This window comes from Myotis nattereri (assembly GCF_964212035.1).
Source record: "Myotis nattereri genome assembly, chromosome: 2".
NCBI classification, from domain to species: Eukaryota; Metazoa; Chordata; class Mammalia; order Chiroptera; family Vespertilionidae; genus Myotis; species Myotis nattereri.
In genome coordinates, this window is record NC_138076.1 from 180762875 (window position 1) to 180781333 (window position 18459).

Here is an 18459-nt window from a genome sequence, read left to right on the forward strand (position 1 = left end):
TTTAAGAAGAGGGAGAAGAAGAAAAAGGTAAAGATACAAATTATGAACAACAAATACACATCTATCAACAAGTGAATCTGAAAATCAAGTGAATAATCTGATGAACAGAATGAACTGGTGATTATAATAGAATCAGGGGCATAGAAAGGGAGTGGACTGTCTATTCTTGCGGGGGAAAGGGGTGAGGGAGATGCGGGATGAGACTGGACAACAATTGTGCACCGATGGATGAGGACAGTGGGTGGGGAGTGAGGGAGGAGGGTTGGGTAGGAACTGGGTGGAGGGGAGTTATGGGGGGAAAAAAGAGGAACAACTGTAATAATCTGAACAATAAAGATTTAATTAATCAAAAAAAAAGAAGAAGAAAAAGAAAATGAGAAGGGTAAAAGAAGGACTGTGCAGGAAAATAAAATAAAGAAAGGGAATTAAAAAATAAAAAATTAGAAGGGAGGGTGTAAGGGATAAATCCTGTAGCCTTTATTCATAATGGCCTCTGAGCATCATTAAGCCCCTTCGCTTCTCCCATTACCCAAAGGACGATGACCAAGGAGGAAAACTCAAAATAGAGATCATTAGAAAAGATGCCCAAAGCTTTCAGATGTTGCTCTGACATTTGGGGAACATTTTCAGATTTTCAGTGTTCATTTGCTGAGATGTTAGGGGCCTTTGGGGATATTTACTAGTTAATTTGACGAACAGCAGGATGAAATCCCTGGTGCCTGGCAGAGAGGCACCACTGCATGTTCAGAGACTGGCTGCCTCCCCCAATGCTCCAGTGTCCGGGTGGTACTGGGCTGTAACCCTCCCCATGACCATGGTTTTGGGGGGATTATTTCCTCATTTCAGTGCATGACACTTTTCAGTTTTTCTACTTATTTGACTCTTGACAAAAAACTGTTTCCTGACATTGTGTCAGTTTCGACTAGGACAATTTAAGTCATGTTTTCGTTATCGTGATAATCGTCTTGACACACACACAAATGATTGTAAGTTTCTCGAAGGCCACAACTAAGAATAGAGTAGCTGTTTGTTCTGTAATTACAGAACAGGACAGGTTAATATCTGTGATATGTATTAAAAACAATTCGATATACATTGAGTCCCTCCGACAGGCTAGCAGTCGTGCTGTGGGCTTGATATGTAGGATAAATAAGAAATAGTCCCTTCCCTGGAGAGGCTCGAAATGCTTACTGAATGAATAAATAAAATCATGAGCGAATTAACACATGAATGGTTTCTTCTTAGTCCTCTGGTAGTTGGACACAATTTACAGAGAGATACACCAACATAGCTGCAAGAGTTTGGGACATGAATTTCTCATTAATCAAATGTCATCTTTCCCCTTTTTGAAACTCAGAAGATAAAAAGGCAGCAGGAAGGGTCAGGCCACCTGAACCAAGTATAATGAAGGCAATATTAAAAACCGGATTTGAGAGACAGGCGTCTTAATCCCTCTGTCTCCTCTCCCCCAGCATTTCTCCAGCCCAGCTCCTCCCACACACGCACAAACCCTCCGGAGTGTGCCTGAGCTGTTCCACTCGCAGCGGGGCAGGCCTGTGCGTCGGTGGGCATGTCAGCACAACTCACCCTTAAGCACGGATTCTTCATTGTAATCATCTATTAAGACCTCAGAGAGAAATCCTCCTTTTAATGAGACAGAAAAGAAATGGAGTCACCCAGGACTTTAGCTACATAAAGGAGGAAAAGAACTACCACGTTTCCAGATGCTGTTTTCTATGTCCAGAATTCAAAATAAATGTTGCTTAGTTAAACCACATTTTCCAACAGTAACTGTCGGAGGTGGGGGATGTTTGGGCTCATGAAAGACATCGCGTCTTCTAAGATCTGTAGGCACCCCTCCTGCACAAGCACCCTTTGCCAACTTAATTTTTGCATTATTATCATGTATCATTATGAAATTATATGTTCTGATTCTATTATTTCTAATCTACACTAATTGTGTAATTGGATCTAATTGAGCCAATTATGTAACTGCTCAGTCTTGAAGACCTATTTGAAAGACTTTAAACCTTAATAAGACAGTTTTTAAAATGTTTACATATCAGGGCAAGCCCAGGGGGCCCTTGCAGCTCAGAATGCACAATTAAGAAGTGAACGTTTACATTCAAGGAGCCACCACCTTCACTTTCCACAGTCGAAGTCCACACACGTGTCTTCAATTTAAGAGGGATCTCTTTCAATTCCCGGCTCTGGATTTCAGTGTCATCGTGGAATCTGTCCTCCACACTATTCTACTTTCTTGTAGAGTATTCATATGCAAGATGTATGAGTTGCCACATTTTTGCACACATTTTAACCTCTTTCTAGGCCTCCTCTTAGTTTGTAAAGTAGCGATAGAAATGGTGAGTACTTAACTGTGTGGCTGTACACAGCGTCATCATCTTGGAGACTCTCCCAGGGGTCAGGTTATTAGACCTCAGGGCAGGAAGCAAGTGTAGGATTTGAGCCAAAGAGTGTCCTCATGGGATTCATGGTAGGAAGCAGGATGGGGAATAAAGATGAGGGCAGGCAGGTGAGTCGCTGACTCGGAGAAGTCAGCAGCTACTTCCTGAGTTCATCGGAAACCCAATTTGCTGGTGTCCAGGTGATAGTCCTCCAAGTTCAAGAGGCAAAAAAATGGATTGTGTTACTTTTTCTAGCCAGTGTCGAAGGAGAAGCTCTGTGTAAAGGAGCAAACCTGGGCAGTAGATTCTGATGTTGGACTTTGTAGGATTTTCACCTACAGGGTTGGTGGAAAGACTTCACTTCTCCCATCTGCACGTTACTTTACCCATCAATGAAATAAATTCAGTCAACCAGTCAGCACCCAGAACAGAACCATCTGAACTGTGCCTGGGTCCTGCAGGCCTCCTGCTGTGCCAGGCCCTGTCCCTTTAGTTGCTTGATCATGGGGAGAAAGGGGAGGCAGGGATCCCAGAAGAACCTAAGCAGAGAAGGCTCCAGGGTCATAGGGGGGCGGGGAAAATTTGGACGGTTTGAGACAATGTCTAATTTGGCAACTAGGAGCCCAGTGTGGCTCAGTGGTTGAGCGTCAACCTATGAACCAGTAGGTCACGGTTCAATTCCTGGGTTGCCGGCTCGAGCCCCAGTGTGGGGCGTGCAGGAGGCAGCCAATCAATGATTCTCTTTCATCATTGATGTTTCTCTCTCTCCCCTTTTCTCTGAAATCAATAAACATATATATTTTTTAAAATTAAAAAAAATTAGCAACTAGGAAAAACCTCAAAGGTTTAACAACTAGTACAGCAGTATCTATACGTACCAGCTATATATGGACCTTGGATAGAATAAGACCTTCCTTAGAGTTACTGTGAGGATTAAATAAAATCATGCAGACTCGCAATACGACTGCTAATCTCCTGACATATGATGAATGCTGCCTATATTCCAGGTGCTGTGCTAAGTGTTTGACATGACGATCTCTTGTACAGCCTTGTAACAGCCCTCAGAGGTAGTCTGCTATTACTATCCCCAGTCTATACATGAGGAAACTGAGGCTTATAAAGGACTGGTAGCTTGCCCAATGTTGCACAGCTAGCAGAAAGGGCTGCTGCGTCCTTCATGTTCCAGGCACACGCAGGTGGTCCATAAATGCCCATTGAATGTTGTTATTCAATGTTCTGGGACCATATGCAGAGCTAGAAGCAGTGGTTCCTTTGAGAGCAGGTCAGGCCACTGCAGCCAGCACTCTCAGCAGGATGCCTTGCGCTAGGCAGAGGAGGGACTGTCCACATTCAGTCCAGGGAAGGGAGTGGAGCTGGCGGGAGACAGGAAGTCAGCTCACCGCCCTACAATGTCAAGAAGGCCTGAGAGGAATCCTAATAGGAAAAGATGTACTCGCTCAGAGCTGGTGGGCAACTGCAGCTTCCCACAAAGAGGAGGCACATTACATCCACAGTTATAGCAATGCCAGGTGAGAGAAACAGAGGCCGCAGGATGTTCTAGTTTAATTTGACAAGCATTTACCGGGGAGCACTAGGCAGTGATAGAAACAAGAATAAACATCGTCAGTGCCCTCACACAGCCCTAATGTAATAAAGAGGACGGCTATATTCACCAGGAGCTGTAGTGCAAATCAGGACTCTGGTGAGAGATGTAATAAATGTACAAACATGGCAGCTGGAGAAATCCCAAAACAAACTCTACTGGGATGTCCCTGCTTAAAGCCGTTCGGTGGTACTTAGGATGTAACCCACCTTACGCAGTCCGGCCCCAGCCGACTTCATCAATCTCATTTTATCTCCCCTTCCTTAGCCAACTATGCTTCAACTACGGTTCTTTGCAGGAAACATGCCATACTTCTTTCCTGGTCAGGGCCTTGATATGTGGGTGCCACCCATTTATAGTTGTTCCCCAGCTCTTTCCATGCCTAGCGCCTTCCCTGACACGCCCATTCCAGCTGCCTTCTTTCCTGACCCCCTGTGGAGCACTCAGATGTCTCTGACCTAAGATGGTGTTTATACTGTGACATGTTTATTTTTCTTCTGTATGACTTAGGCATTCACACATCTGTTTTATTCACTGCAGAGTTCTCAGCACTTAATGAATGCCCAATACATAGTAGGCCCTCAGCATTGGTTTGTTGAACAAATTGAGTAAGACCTAGAGCCTTGCCTTTAACCAGTTTGGCTCAGTGCATAGAGCGTCGGCCTGCGGACTGATGGGTCCCAGGTTCGATTCCGGTCAAGAGCATGTACCTTGGTTGCGGGCACATCGCCAGTGAGGGGTGTGGAGGAGGCAGCTGATCAGTGTTTCTCTCTCATTGATATTTTTAACTCTCTATCAAAAAAAGACCTAGAGCCTCCAGAGCCCAGAGGACAGGACGATTCCTTCTGGCTGGAGGCACCAGGGGCCGTGCACAGAGAAGATTACCAGGACCTTAAACAATGAGGAGGGTTTTGTCAAATGGAATGGAGGGGAATGTATTCCAGGCAAGGTGTGTATCTTAAAGGGAAAGGTTGAGCACAGAAAAAAAAGAAAAGAAACTAAAATTATGATAGGTGCTAGCAGCTTTGCATGTTATCTTATTTCATTATACCCATTTTATGTAAATCGAGGTTCAGTGAAGTTCATCATTTATCTATAGTGCTCAGTAAATGAGTGCTTGGGCTAGGCTCCAAATGTAGATTTTTCTGGGGGCTGATGTCTGTGATTTTACTGTTAGCTGTGCCTTCTCCTCAGGAGAATCAGATAAATTTTGACTAAGATCAAATATATGTATGTCAAGTGTTGGAGAAGAGGTAGAGGGGAAAAACGAAACTAAAAAACAAAAGGCATCCTTTGGAAGGAAGAAAGCTCTTCCTGCTTCTCCAGTAATTTAAGGAATTGGAATTCTTGGTGTCTAAGCTGCAATAGCTAAGATATGGCAAAAAATGACTTGAAAATGCAGATCAATAACCCATTGCCCATCAGTTAAAGGTTTGTTCATTCAGCAAACACAAGTTGAGTGCTTTCTGTGCTCCAGGCCCTGGACTGCTCAGGGAATCAAGGTTGAGGCAGAGATTGTAACTGCCTTCAGGAGTTGGAGAAATGAAACAAAGGGGAGGTGATGGCACCGTGCAGCGGGGGAGCCTGCCGCAGAGCAGATGGCCTGGAAAGGGAGGCTTCAGGAGGTCACGCCTGGATGCCTGAGTGAGTCAGGGAGGTGTGGATGCAGCAGGTGGAGGAAGCAGCAGGCCTGTCTGGGGGGAGAGGGAGGCGCTTCAGAGCAGGAGGTCATGTGGTCGTCAGGAGCCAGATCACAAGGACTCTGTGTGCTTGCAAGATTTTACTTCCCCTGAAAGCTCAGGGAAGCCCTTCAGAGATAGCAAAGCAAAGAAGCAAGGTTAGGTATGTTTTAGAAAGCAAGTTCCCTGGCAGTGTAAGAAGTGGATTCAAGGGAGCCATCCTGGGCAAGAGGAAGGTAGGTAGAAAGATTTTATTACCCAGGAACAAGGACGAGAGCTGAAATGAGATGCCACTGGAGATTGAAAGGAAGTGATAGCTATGAAAAGATTCAGGAAGAGGACTCCCTGCAGGCGGGCAGAAGGTGGTTTAGGTCTCTGGCCTGGGCGAGTTCTTACAGGTTGAGAGGTGGGGCTCAAACCCTAGGGGTTCCACAAGAGTCATTTGAGAAGATCATCTCAGTTTGCACAGGCACAGTTTGGGTGTCCAAATGCGTAAGTTCAACACAAAACTGAATACATGGGTCTGTAATTCCAGCAAGAAGTTAGTAACAATCAACTCACACAAGAATAAGATTGCTGTCTCTCTTATTCACGAGGGCCGTGGTCGGCAAACTGCGGCTCGCGAGCCACATGCGGCTCTTTGGTCCCTTGAGTGTGGCTCTTCCTAAGCCTTAGGAGTACCCTAATTAAGTTAGTAACAATGTATCCACCTATATAGTTTAAGTTTAAAAAATTTGGCTCTCAAAAGAAATTTCAGTCGTTGTACTGTTGATATTTGGCTCTGTTGACTAATGAGTTTGCCGACCACTGCACTAGGGTATCCCAGGAGCTTAGAGCAGTGCCTGGTATATAGTAAGTACTCAACAAAGATTTGATAAATGCTCAGAACAATTTGTAAGTCACTGGAGTATAGGTGATAGTTGAAATCACAGATTGGATGAGACTGTTCAAGGGAGATTATATAAAGTAAGTCAGAGAGCATGCCCTTTGATGGAAGGACACAGAGCTCTGTTATTTAATACCAACAATAACTAATCATAATGATTTCAAAAGTCTACCATCCAGATTGTACTCATCCAACAGTAGAACCAGAAAGGAGGAAAAACAGTGTTCATTGGAAGACTCTGAAAGATTTAACTTTCCATCAGCCAGTGAACCTAGAAATGTTTAGGTTGGTGTTTGGAACTCCTGTGACCCAACACTGATAGGTTTCAGGATGAGATTGTGCTACAAGCCCAAATGTTCTGAGCAAAGTGATTTAGATTTGCTCCAATATATAGGAGCCTCTTTGAAATCGTGACCTATCCTAAGTCACTTATTTTAAACGTGTAAAGGGACGTTCACATCTCTGATGCTCATAAACTTAATAAAAAGATGTCTCCCTGCTGTGCCAGGAAAGAGAAAAAATCCAGCAAGAAAGAACTCCAGGAAGAAAAAGAAAGAAATTCACTTCTAGTCATTACCGTAAGATCTTGTTCAATTCTCAGTTGGCTCTCTGGAACAGTAAAAATCCACGTTGTGGGACGGATAGGTTTTACTCAGAAATGCTGGCTTTCTTCCAGAGAGTAGCAGATGCCATCAAACTGTAAGTTGTGGGAACGAGCACTGTATACCGTAAAGATACGCAACTTCTGTCCAGTGGCTTTTGATAGACCGGCTCAGCCCATGCCACATCATGAGTGATTAGTGAAGACGGCAGTTGAGCTGAAACACTGCCCTTGTGTTACGTAGGGGTACTGCCCTAGTTGCGTAGGCAAGCTCATGTTCATGGGATTTGGGTCTAGTTTCACCTAAGGGAATTCCTGAAGAATAATTGCTGAATTTTACAAAAATGGTTCAGCATTTGTGTTCCAGGGATTAGTCGTTGATGTCAGGCTAGTGGAGTCAGTTGCTCTAATGTGGATTTAGAGATCATGGTGTTTTGAAATGATAGCATCTGAGGTTTGGTTACCCCTGGTCTCTGAGTCTGTTTCCTCACCTGTAAGCGGGGATAATACCCCCTTTACTAGGGTTCCTATGTGGATTAAGGAAAATCACACATAGCCTCATGTTCAACACAGGCTCAATCACCCTGGCTCAGGGTTATTGCTCAACACATATTTGGGTATTCTACTTCTATTTAAAATATTTGGCTGCTCAAAGCAATATGCGACTTTGCAGATTCAGAGCATTCTTAAGCCTTTTAAGGGTCAAACAGTTACTGATTCTGCATAGCGTTCCTCTTGCAGCGGTTCTCAACCTGTGGGTCGCGACCCCTTTGGCAGTCGAACGACCCTTTCACAGGGGTCGCCTAAGACCATCCTGCATATCAGATATTTACATTACGATTCATAACAGTAGCAACATTACAGTTATGAAGTAGCAACGAAAATAATTTTATGGTTGGGTCACAACATGAGGAACTGTATTTAAAGGGCCAGAAGGTTGAGAACCACTGCAAAGGTTAGGCAATGGTCCACTTCCATTTCTTAGGTAAATACCGCCTGTGAAATCCTGCGCACTGGACGAACTCCTGGAAAGGGGCCAGAGGAGATTGGCCAGGTGTGGCCTGTCACAGAGTCTCCTGTTGAGAGCAGAAGGCAGGTCCTAAAAAGTCAGCAGTTGTTACAAAGTTAGCAAGGGTTACCCCTGGGACAGATCGGGTAGAGGGACCTTCCTGACTTGTGGCCTGCCTCTGACTCCAGTCCGCACGGCACTTGTTCCTTTGTTGAAACCAAAGTCCGGAAGGAGCTCACTTCACCACTTGAATCGCTGGAACCAGCGACTCCATTTGAGCTTTACAACTGATTACGGGACAGATCTTGCCCAGAGGCATGCTGTGATGCTATCGGCAGTGTCCCAGCGAGGACAGGGCAGGCTGTTGTGAAAGGAGGTGGCAGGAACTGCCGGAGTCAGCACAAAGGTTATAGAAGGATGAATTTTATCGGTTCACCTGGAGGGGGGGGGGGGGGGGCAGCAGGCTTTGCCTTTATCCTGGCTGGAGGATGGGAACAACGGAGGATGTCTGTTTCGTTTTCCAAAGAGTGCATCTTCGGCGTCTTCAAGTGAAGAACTTGCAGCATTTTTCAGTCGTGTAATCACCTTTTTCATTTTTTTTCCAACATTTGAAAAAGTTCCAGTACAAGGCACACATTTTGCTTGAGAAAGAATATCCTGGCTCTCTTAGGTTTCCTCCTGCATGGGCATCCTACTGGGCTGCGTGGCTCGGGGAATTCCTGTTTCCTGAGCTGAGGACCATTTGGAAGCACTAAATCCAGTTGGAGATATTATTTTAGAAGACAAAGGCATAGGGCCAGTGGATGTATCATAACTCATTTTATTGGGGGTGATATTCTTCTTACTTGAGAGCATCGTGTTCTCCCCACCTGTTTTCTAGTGTATATCGCACTTCTGCCCAAATAACCAAGAATGAAATGAGCATGTGGGGTGTTGAAGGGAGTTAGTGGAAGGGTGCTGTGTATGAGAGCGACACAGGGTAGCCTGCTGCTTAGACACGGACTGGGGACTTCGGGAGTCTTGGGCAGGTAATGTAACCTTCCTAGATCTCAGTTTCTTCATCTGTAAATTGGGTAAACATTCCTACCTATATGGTTTCTATGAAGATCAAACAAGTTAATATATATGCACTATCTGACACATAGTAGATGTTTCACTAAATTTTAAAATATACATGAGAGTTTGAGGATCAGAACAGCTTTCAGGGCTCAAGAAATCATTATTTACTCAACAACTGTTACTTAATACCTACCATGTCTATGACAATGGGTTAGAGACTCTAGGGAGACACAAATACAGAACAAATAAATTCTCAGCCTTCAAGAATCTTGGGCCTAATTGGGGGAGCATAATATATGGTCATGAAGGTTGGATGAGGACAGCAGGCAGCAAGATTGCACTAGCTACATACGGGTCACCAGCTGTTCTGCAGGTTGAGGAGAGGATGTTGTGTGTAAGGGAAAGAAGCAGATTTGAGTCATCGATATCAAAGCATGGGTGGATCCACCCCCTGGATTAGGTTGGGGCTAAATTGTAGCAGGAATGAATTGCTCAAGGTAAGGACTTTCTGCTTGATCCCACAAAGGGGAAACACTGATGATTTTTAAGTAGGGGATTGACATGGTGTTTTAAATGGAATTTTTAGGAGGAGTCTTATAGTCCACAGTAGGATGTAGTAATAAGGCAAGAGGTTGAAGAAAGGGAAACCAATGACAATCACACTGATGGGAAAGATGATGAAAAGAACAGAATTAGAAAGGAAGGGATGGGTGAGGTGGAACAGTGATTTGACCAGAAGCGAGGATAGGCTGTTGTCCTCATTCCACCACCACCCATGAACCTGGTGGGCCTGCCCGCCAGCCCCACCTGCCTCTCTCCCTGTGCCCAGCCTCCCTGGCTTTTTTTCTGAGGTTTCTAATTCTGCACCCTTGTCTCCTGCTGATCCCTTTACCTGGAATGCTTACCTTCAGAAACTAAAATCCTCCATTTCTGGCCAGCCCCACTAAAGAAGACCCCAGGCTCTCTATAGGAGTACCTTGATATATTTTACTCAAAGCCCTCAACACTATCTGAAATTATTTGCCTGCGAATTCATTAACTATTTTTTTAACCATCTCTGTTTTCCTGGAAACTGGACTCTTGATTATCCTCATCACTGTTTCCTCAGTACCTAGAGCTGGAGCAAAGGGGCTCTCAACAAGTATCTACTGAACAAATGAATGAAATACCTGATCTCTGAGGTCCTTCCAGCACTAACTTTTGACTCCCTAATTCCCCATAAAAGATAAAATAAGAAAACTGTTTGTGGACAATGGAGTTAGGAGAAAGGGAAAGAAGACTGTGATTTCAAGTTGGGTGACTACAAGAACACTTTTTTGACTGAAATATCAATAGTTAGCTCACCCCCTACCCCCTCAAACATTCAGGAGAACAGTGGTTTTGGTTGCCAGTTCATTCCATCTATGAGGACAATGGCCTGGAGATAACAAAATGGGTTCAGGAGAGAAGACGGATCAAAACTAAAGATGGAGCTTTAGAAATCCTATATGAGTCTTGTTTGTTAACTGATAATAATACAATTGATGTATTTAAAACTATAAGCACAGCTATTGATATTGGAATGAAGATTCCACATGGAAGAAAATAACCTAAAGGAAGATGTTAAGAGATTTTAGCTTCATAAGTCAATTTTAACATGTAATATTTACATGGATTTGCTCACTGTTTAAGACAAACTGATGGTAGGATTAGAGTGCTCTCTTCTCATCAGCACCGGGCTGTAAATAAGTCATTTTCCCAGGTTCATTCTGTCTGATGCAGTGACAGTGACCTGGGGTGCCATTCTATCACCAACTAGTGTACAGCAGTACGACCCTGATGCTAACCCCTCAGAGTTAGCTCAGACCCGACAGGTTAGTCAGACCCAACAGGACTGCCCTTAGCTCAGATGCCAGCTGCCCTCAGTGTCCCCAGGCCACGCACATCTCACCCAACTGGCTACAAAGTCAGGGTTTCCCATGACCCTTCAGGTTTGATTATTCACTAGAATGACTCAAAACTCAGAGAAACACCATAGTTTCAATTACAGCTTTATTATAAGAAACTAGAGGCCCGGTGCACAAAAATTTGTGTACTCGGGGGGGAAGGGGGGCGTCCCTCAGCCCGGCCTGTGCCCTCTCCCAGTCTGGGACCCCTCGGGAGATAACGGCCTGCTGGCTTAGACCTGCTCCCGGGTGGCAGAGGGCAGGCCCACTCCCTAGGTGCAGCCCCTGGTCGGGCTCAGAGCAGGGCTGATTGGGGAGTTGGGGCGCCGCCCCCTGTCATGCACAGGACTAGGAGGTTGCGATGCCACCCTCAGTCACGCTCAAGGTAAGACCGATTGGGGGTTGGGGCACCACCCCCTGTCACACTGAAGGCAGGGTCGATGGGGAGGTTGCGGCGCCACCCCCTGTCACGCACAGAGCAGGGCCCATCAGGGGGGTTGGGGCTCCATACCCTGTCATGCACAGAGCAGGGTCGATCAGGAGGTTGGGGAGCTCCCCCCTGTCACACACAGAGCAGGGCTCATCAGGGGGTTGGGGAGCTCCCCCCTGTCACACACAGAGCAGAGCCCATCATGGGGTTGGGGAGCTCCCCCCTGTCACTCACAGAGTAGGGCCAATAGGGGAGTTGGGGCACCGCCCCCTGTCACACACAGAGCAGGGCAGATCAGGGGGTTGGGGCGCCGCCACTGTCACACTCAGGGCAGGGCTGATGGGGAGGTTATGGCTCTACCCTGTCACACACAGAGCAGGGCCCGTGGGGGGGTGAGGAGGTTGGGGCGCCGCACCCTGTCACACACAGAGCAGGGCCAATCAGGTGGTTGGGGCGCCGCACCCTGTCACACACAGCCGCAGGGCAATCAGGGGGTTGGGGAGCTCCCCCGTATCAGGCACAGAGCAGGGCTGATCAGGAGGTTGGGGCGCCTTCCCCTGTCAGGAACAGAGCAGGGCGGATAGGGAGGTTGTGGCACCACCCCCTGTCACACACAGAGCCGCAGGGTGATCAGGGGGTTGGGGAGCTCCCCCCTGTCACGCTGATCCCGGTGCTGGGAGGCCTCTCAGCTCCGATGATCCCGGTGCTGGGAGGCATATTACCCTTTTACTATATAGGATAGAGGCCTGGTGCATGGGTGGGGCTGGCTGGTTTGCCCTGAAGGGTGTCCTGGATCAGGGTGGGGGTCCCCACTGGGATGCCTGGCCAGCCTAGGTGAGGGGATGATGACTGTTTGCAGCTGGTCACACACCCTTCAGGGTGCCTGGCCAGTCTGGGTGAGGGGCTGAGGGCTGTTTTCAGGCTGGCGGGTGACGGAAGCTCCCAACCGCTCCTTTTTTTCTTTTTCTTTTTTTATTCTGGGCCAGCTTTAGCTCTGAGGCTCCAGCTCTTAGGCCTCCACTCCTGAAAGCAGGTATCTGGTTTGTTTCGGTTCTATAATCGAAACAATGTATAACTCCAGCTCTGAGATCCCGGCTCGCTGAAAGCAGGTTTCTGGGGTTTTGTTTAGCTTCTATATTCGTTACAATGTTTCTTAAACTGCAAGCTCAGAGGCCGGCAAAGCAGGCGGGGAACGTTGGAGTCCTCCGTCACTGAAGCAAGCAAGCCTCATGTTAATTTCAAGCTGCCTGGCTGCCGGCCGCCATCTTGGCTGGCAGTTAATTTGCATATCTCGCTGATTAGCCAATGGGAAGGGTAGCGGTCGTATGCCAATTACCACATTTCTCTTTTATTAGCTAGGATGCTGATCAGGAACAGACGCATAAGATCTGGGTAGGTTCAAACACAGTGTCCCGTGCCCTCTCTCTGTGGAACAGGGTGCATCACACTCCTGGCACAGTGATGCATTCACCAACCAGGAAGCTCCATTGAGCTTCAGTGTCATTTGCAACAAGATTGAACTCAATCTTCAGCCCCCTGGCCTTCCCTGGAGACTCAACTGACTCAAAGCCCCAACCGTCTAATGACATGGTTGGTCTTTCCGGTGACCAGCCCCCATTCTGAGTCATCTCACCTCTTAACATACATAAACTCGAGTGGGATCCAAGGGACTATGAATGAAAACACACTCCTATCACAAGGCTTTTAGAACCTCCCTCTCTAGAATCAGGATTAAAAAAAACAGTCACATTCTTTTCTTTTTTTTTTATGTATGCTTTTATTGATTTTTTTAGAGAGAGAAGAAGGGAGAAGGAGAGAGAAAAACATTGATGTGATAGAGAAACATTGATCAGCTGCCTCCTGCACACACCTACCGGGAACCCAACCCACAACCTGGGGACGTGTCCCTACTGGAGCCCAACCAGCAACCCCTCAGTGCATTGGCCAACACTCAATCAACTGAGCCACACTGGCTGTTCCCATACTACACCAAGTCTGTTTCTCCCCAAGAGCCTTTGCATTTGTTCGCTCATTCTTCAAAACTTATTCTTTCATATCCTGTCACATTCTTTATTATGCAGCAGATACTGGGATACTCCCCATTTTCTGCACATGCATTTTGTTCCTTTTTTTTAAAGCACTAATTGGAAGTGAGTTTTAAACCTTAACTGGAAGTTAAAACTTTTTATTCTTCTACCTCTCTTGTACACAACATACACTCCACCAAAATATCTCATCCACACTGTCCAATAAAATAGATAGTTCTCTATTACTTCCTAAGACATCTACCACTCTTGTCCAAATAACCTCCAAACCTCACCTAGACCACTGCAGGTACCACTAACCTGGTCTTTTTGTTTCCATACTGAGTATTTTCTTCCTACTGAGTATTTCTCATAGAACAAAGTAGTAAAAGTTTAAATGTAAACCAGAATATTTCACTCCCATGTTCAGAACCCTGCACTGGCTTCCTAGTGCATAGAATAAAACTCAGACTTCTTGTCCAGACCTATCTGTTCTGACACCCACCATCCTCTGCCTCTTCTGCCTTCATCAGCTCCAGCCACTCTGACCTTGCTGTTCCCATACTACACCAAGCCTGTTTCTCCCAGAGGGCCTTTGCATTTGTTCTCTCATTCTTCAAAACTCATTCTTTCACATCCCGCATGTCTCTGTTTAAATGTTACCACTTCAGAGAGACTTTCCCTGAATCACTTATCAAAAAGGGTTTCTTCTCCAGACTATATCCTTCTTAATCCTCTTATCCTGCTTATTTCCCCACTTATTGAAATCTGCCATGATATTGTATTTTTGTTGGTTTTTTTTGTTTTGTTTTGTTTTGTTTTGTTTTTAAATATATTTTATTGATTTTTCACAGAGAGGAAGGGAGAGAGATAGAGAGAGTTAGAAACATCAATGAGAGAGAAACATCGATCAGCTGCCTCTTGCACATCCCCCACCGGGGATGTGCCCGCAACCCAGGTACATGCCCTTGACCGGAATCGAACCCGGGACCTCTCAGTCCGCAGGCTGACGCTCTATCCACTGAGCCAAACCGGTTTCGGCTATTTTTGTTTTTTGTATGTCTTTCTTATTTGAATGTAATCTGCATTAGGGCAATGACTGTTTTGTTTGGTGCTGTATCATCAGGACTTAGAGCAGTGACTGGCACTTAGTAGGTACTTAGTAAATATTTTCTGAATGGATGGATGATTGAATGAATAAACAAATTAACAAGAAATAAGTAATAAGATATCCTTAGTGGCTCAGATTCCTAATAATGCAGATGTTAACTAGTAAGCAAAAAGGCATAGAAAGAAGAACACCGATATTACTGTCTGAGTTTATACTCCAGTTTGGCTACTTCCTAGCTTAACCTCTCTGCCTCACTGTCCTCCTATGTTAAAAAAGAAAGATAATATTATTTACCTTAATACTTAAAGCTATGTCTGAAGACTTCCAGTAATGGATAGAGGGAACTTACTGGGAGGGAACTATAACTTCAGTCTATACATGTTCAAGTGGAACCCTGATCAGCGACCCAACAGTTCTAAAATGGGTCTCTTGGACATGGAAGACTGAGTTAGAAATTAAGCTGTATAAGAGAGCTTTACTAGGTTATTTAGCCTCCTCTTGCTTCCTTTCATGAAAACCAATGGAGATGAATTAAATCTATCAAAGAACCCTTCGATCTCTGATATTTTGTGGTTTTATAATCAACCACAAGTCTGGATAGACTTGAAAGCCAGAGGTTGTTAGGAGAGTTACGTATGAACCTTGAAGAAAAGCAGGGGAGCTCTTTTCCTTAGGAGGTTCTGCACATTCCCGTGGTCACCAAGGAATCCTACAGTGTCAACTAAATTTACTTGGCAAGACATAACCAGTCACTGAAAAGCATGGTTCAGATGGTTATCATTTTGTTGCCAGCTCTGATCTGAGTAGGAAAATGGCAAAGAAGATAGAATTGAAGCTGGAATCAGATTTATTTAGGTCAATAACCCATGTCAGCCATATCTCTTCTCTCTCATTCTTTCTCTAAGAAAGTACTACCTAAGAAGAAATAAAAACCAGTTTCATTAGTGAAAGACAGGGCACAGTCTAAGGAGAATTAGATAGAAACCGTGATAGGAAAGTGGGCTAACATACATGAATGTAATTTCTCTATCTGGCAACATGCAAATTATTTGATCTGTTTATTATCTTAGTGGCACAGTGAATCTTCGCAGAATAAATAACTTGTTCCTACTGCTCCTTCTTAGTTTTTCCAGGTATATGTCTTAATTTGGTTCTTCTATGTTTTTTCTCTTCATATAATTTCATTGCTGCATTAATCTTCCATATCTGCATTATGAGTTTTTGTCATATTTTTATATTCGGTTGCAAAGCTGCTTTGTGAAACTTTATCCTTTCCTAGCCTCATCTTTACATCTCTATCTTGTTCTCAGTAGTTTGGTGGATGCGAATATGATAGCAGCCAAGATTACATCATCTTTAATAAAGGAGAAAATATAGAGTATGTAGAAATTAGATGAGCTATAGAGAAAGAAATCAATCAGGTTGGCAAATTGCATCTATGGGACAAAGTGCAAAATGCTTGTTTCATGCACTATTTATTGAACAAGTTTGTGGACAAGATAGTTCAAATGTATATGGAAAAGTAAGGAGCCATTTTGTTCAATGTCAATGACATTGATGCATTTTTTTTTTACATCATGAAATCTTTCAGTATTTCTAACAATCCTTCATATAGTATTTTACACAATTGCCTCCAAAGTCCTTCAGAGATAAAAGTATATATCAACTGTTGTAAATAGGGTGCATCCAATCTATCTATAATATTAAAAGCATAATATGCTAATTAGACCAGACAGCTGAACAACCTTCTGTACATCATTCCAGACATCCTTCTGGACGAAGCCACGGCAACAGGAGCTGAGGCAACGGTGGTTAGGGGCAGTGAGGCAGGCAGGGAGTGGTTAGGGGAAATCAGGTGGGCAGGCAGAGTGGTTAGGGATGATCAGGCAAGCAGTTAGGGGCAATCAGGCAGGCAGGCGAGTGGTTAGAGGTGATCAGGCAGGCATTCAGAGTGGTTAGGGGCAATCAGGCAGGCAGGCGAGCAGTTAAGGGTGATCAGGCAGCCATGCAGAATGGTTAGAGGTGATCAGGCAGGCAGGTGAGCAGTTAGGAGCCAGCGGTCCTGGATTTTGAGAGGGATGTCTGACTATCCCCCTAGGGTCCCAGATTGCAAGAGGGTGCAGGCCGGACTGAAGAACCACCCCCCATGCACAGATTTCATGCACTGGGCCTCTAGTATATAATAGAAGCCTATATAGGCACTCCACAGAATTGGATAGATCAAAAGTTGCAGTATAACTTGAGAATTTGGGGAAAGTTGAGGTTGTACATAATCCTCAAAGCTCACAAGTAACCTGGCATTGTTTTTAATCAGTCCCAGTTCAATGAGTGTGGATGTTCAGTCCCCCAGTTCAATGGGAGTATGAGCAATTTTCTGTAGGACCAAGTAGTCAATTTATGCTCAATAGGTCATTTTTATTGTGTGTGTTTTTTTTCTCAGAAGAGAATATTCGAGTAAAGTATACTCTCCCAGATCAAGTGGTGCTTCCCTCCGGTGATGAATGTAAATAGGAGTGTACAAAGGAGGAGGAATATTCCCATCAAACCTTGCATTCTCTTTAGTCTTCTTCTCCTAAAAGAAACCCTAAAACCATAGTGGAGAAGAACAAGGTAGATTGCATTTGAGTTATTACAACAACAAAAGAATGTATCTTATCTCCAAGATAGGGCTGAGATAGGACTGTAGCTGGGTGATTCCTTATAAAGACAACCCTGCTTATGAACAATACTAGAGGCCCAGTGCACAAAAATCTGTGCATTCGGGGGGGGGGGGGGTCCTCAGCCCAGCCTGTGCCCTCTCGCAGTCTGGGACTCCTCGGAGGATGTCTACCCACTTCCTGGGGGGATCAGGCCTAAGCTGGCAGTCAGACATCCCTCTGGCAGCCTGGGAGCCCTCGGGGGATGTCCACTTGCCAGCAGTGAGCAAGCCTAAGCTGCAGTCGGACATCCTTAGCATTGCTGAGGAGACGGGAGAGGCTCCCACCACCACTGCTGTGCTGGCAGCCATCAGCCTGGCTTGTGGCTGAGCAGAGCTCCCCCTGTGGGAGCGCATTGACCACCAGGGAGTAGCTCCTGCATTGAGCATCTGCCCCCTGGTGGTCAGTGTGCGTGTGTCATAGTGACCAGTCATTCCCAGTCGTTCTGCTGTTAGGGTCAATTTGCATATTACACTTTTATTATATAGGATAATCATAAAATAGACACCTAATAAACATCAAAATATCAAACTAAAATTAGTAAAAAAAATTGTCCACAAGGCTTTATTTAAAAAAACAAACAAAACAAAACAAAAACACTCATTGGTACAACAGAGTGTGAAATTGTAGTTAAAGCTCACATTGCCCTTCATTAGATTTTTGCAGTTTAGTTGGATTTTCTTATTTTCTCCTTCTGTTACTGTAATTAGCCATTAAGCTAGCAGAAACTACATTTTCTACACCACATGGGTAATGTCTTCAATGTTGGCAAAGAGAACAAGGAAAGCAGGCTAAACTGTTTCATGAAGAGACCAACTGATGTAGAAAATGAGAATGTTTGTTGCATAATCACTGAAAACTTGTCTACAAGCAAAAGAGGTTATTAAACTGGAAATTAATTTAAAATAGATTTCATCTGGTATCTTTTTTAAAAAATTTAAGTATTTTTATTTTCTAGTTTAAACTAATTTATACTTTTCCTGGTAAATTGCACAGTGTGCAAGAATAATACTGTCTTACCTAAACATACT

General features: G+C 44.8%; 1 protein-coding gene across 1 annotated transcript in view; it reads left to right on the forward strand.

The window, feature by feature from the left end:
• Positions 1-18459, forward strand: part of ITPR2 (inositol 1,4,5-trisphosphate receptor type 2) — a 423569-nt gene that overhangs the window by 386187 nt on the left and 18923 nt on the right. The gene's annotated exons all lie outside the window — the stretch shown is intronic.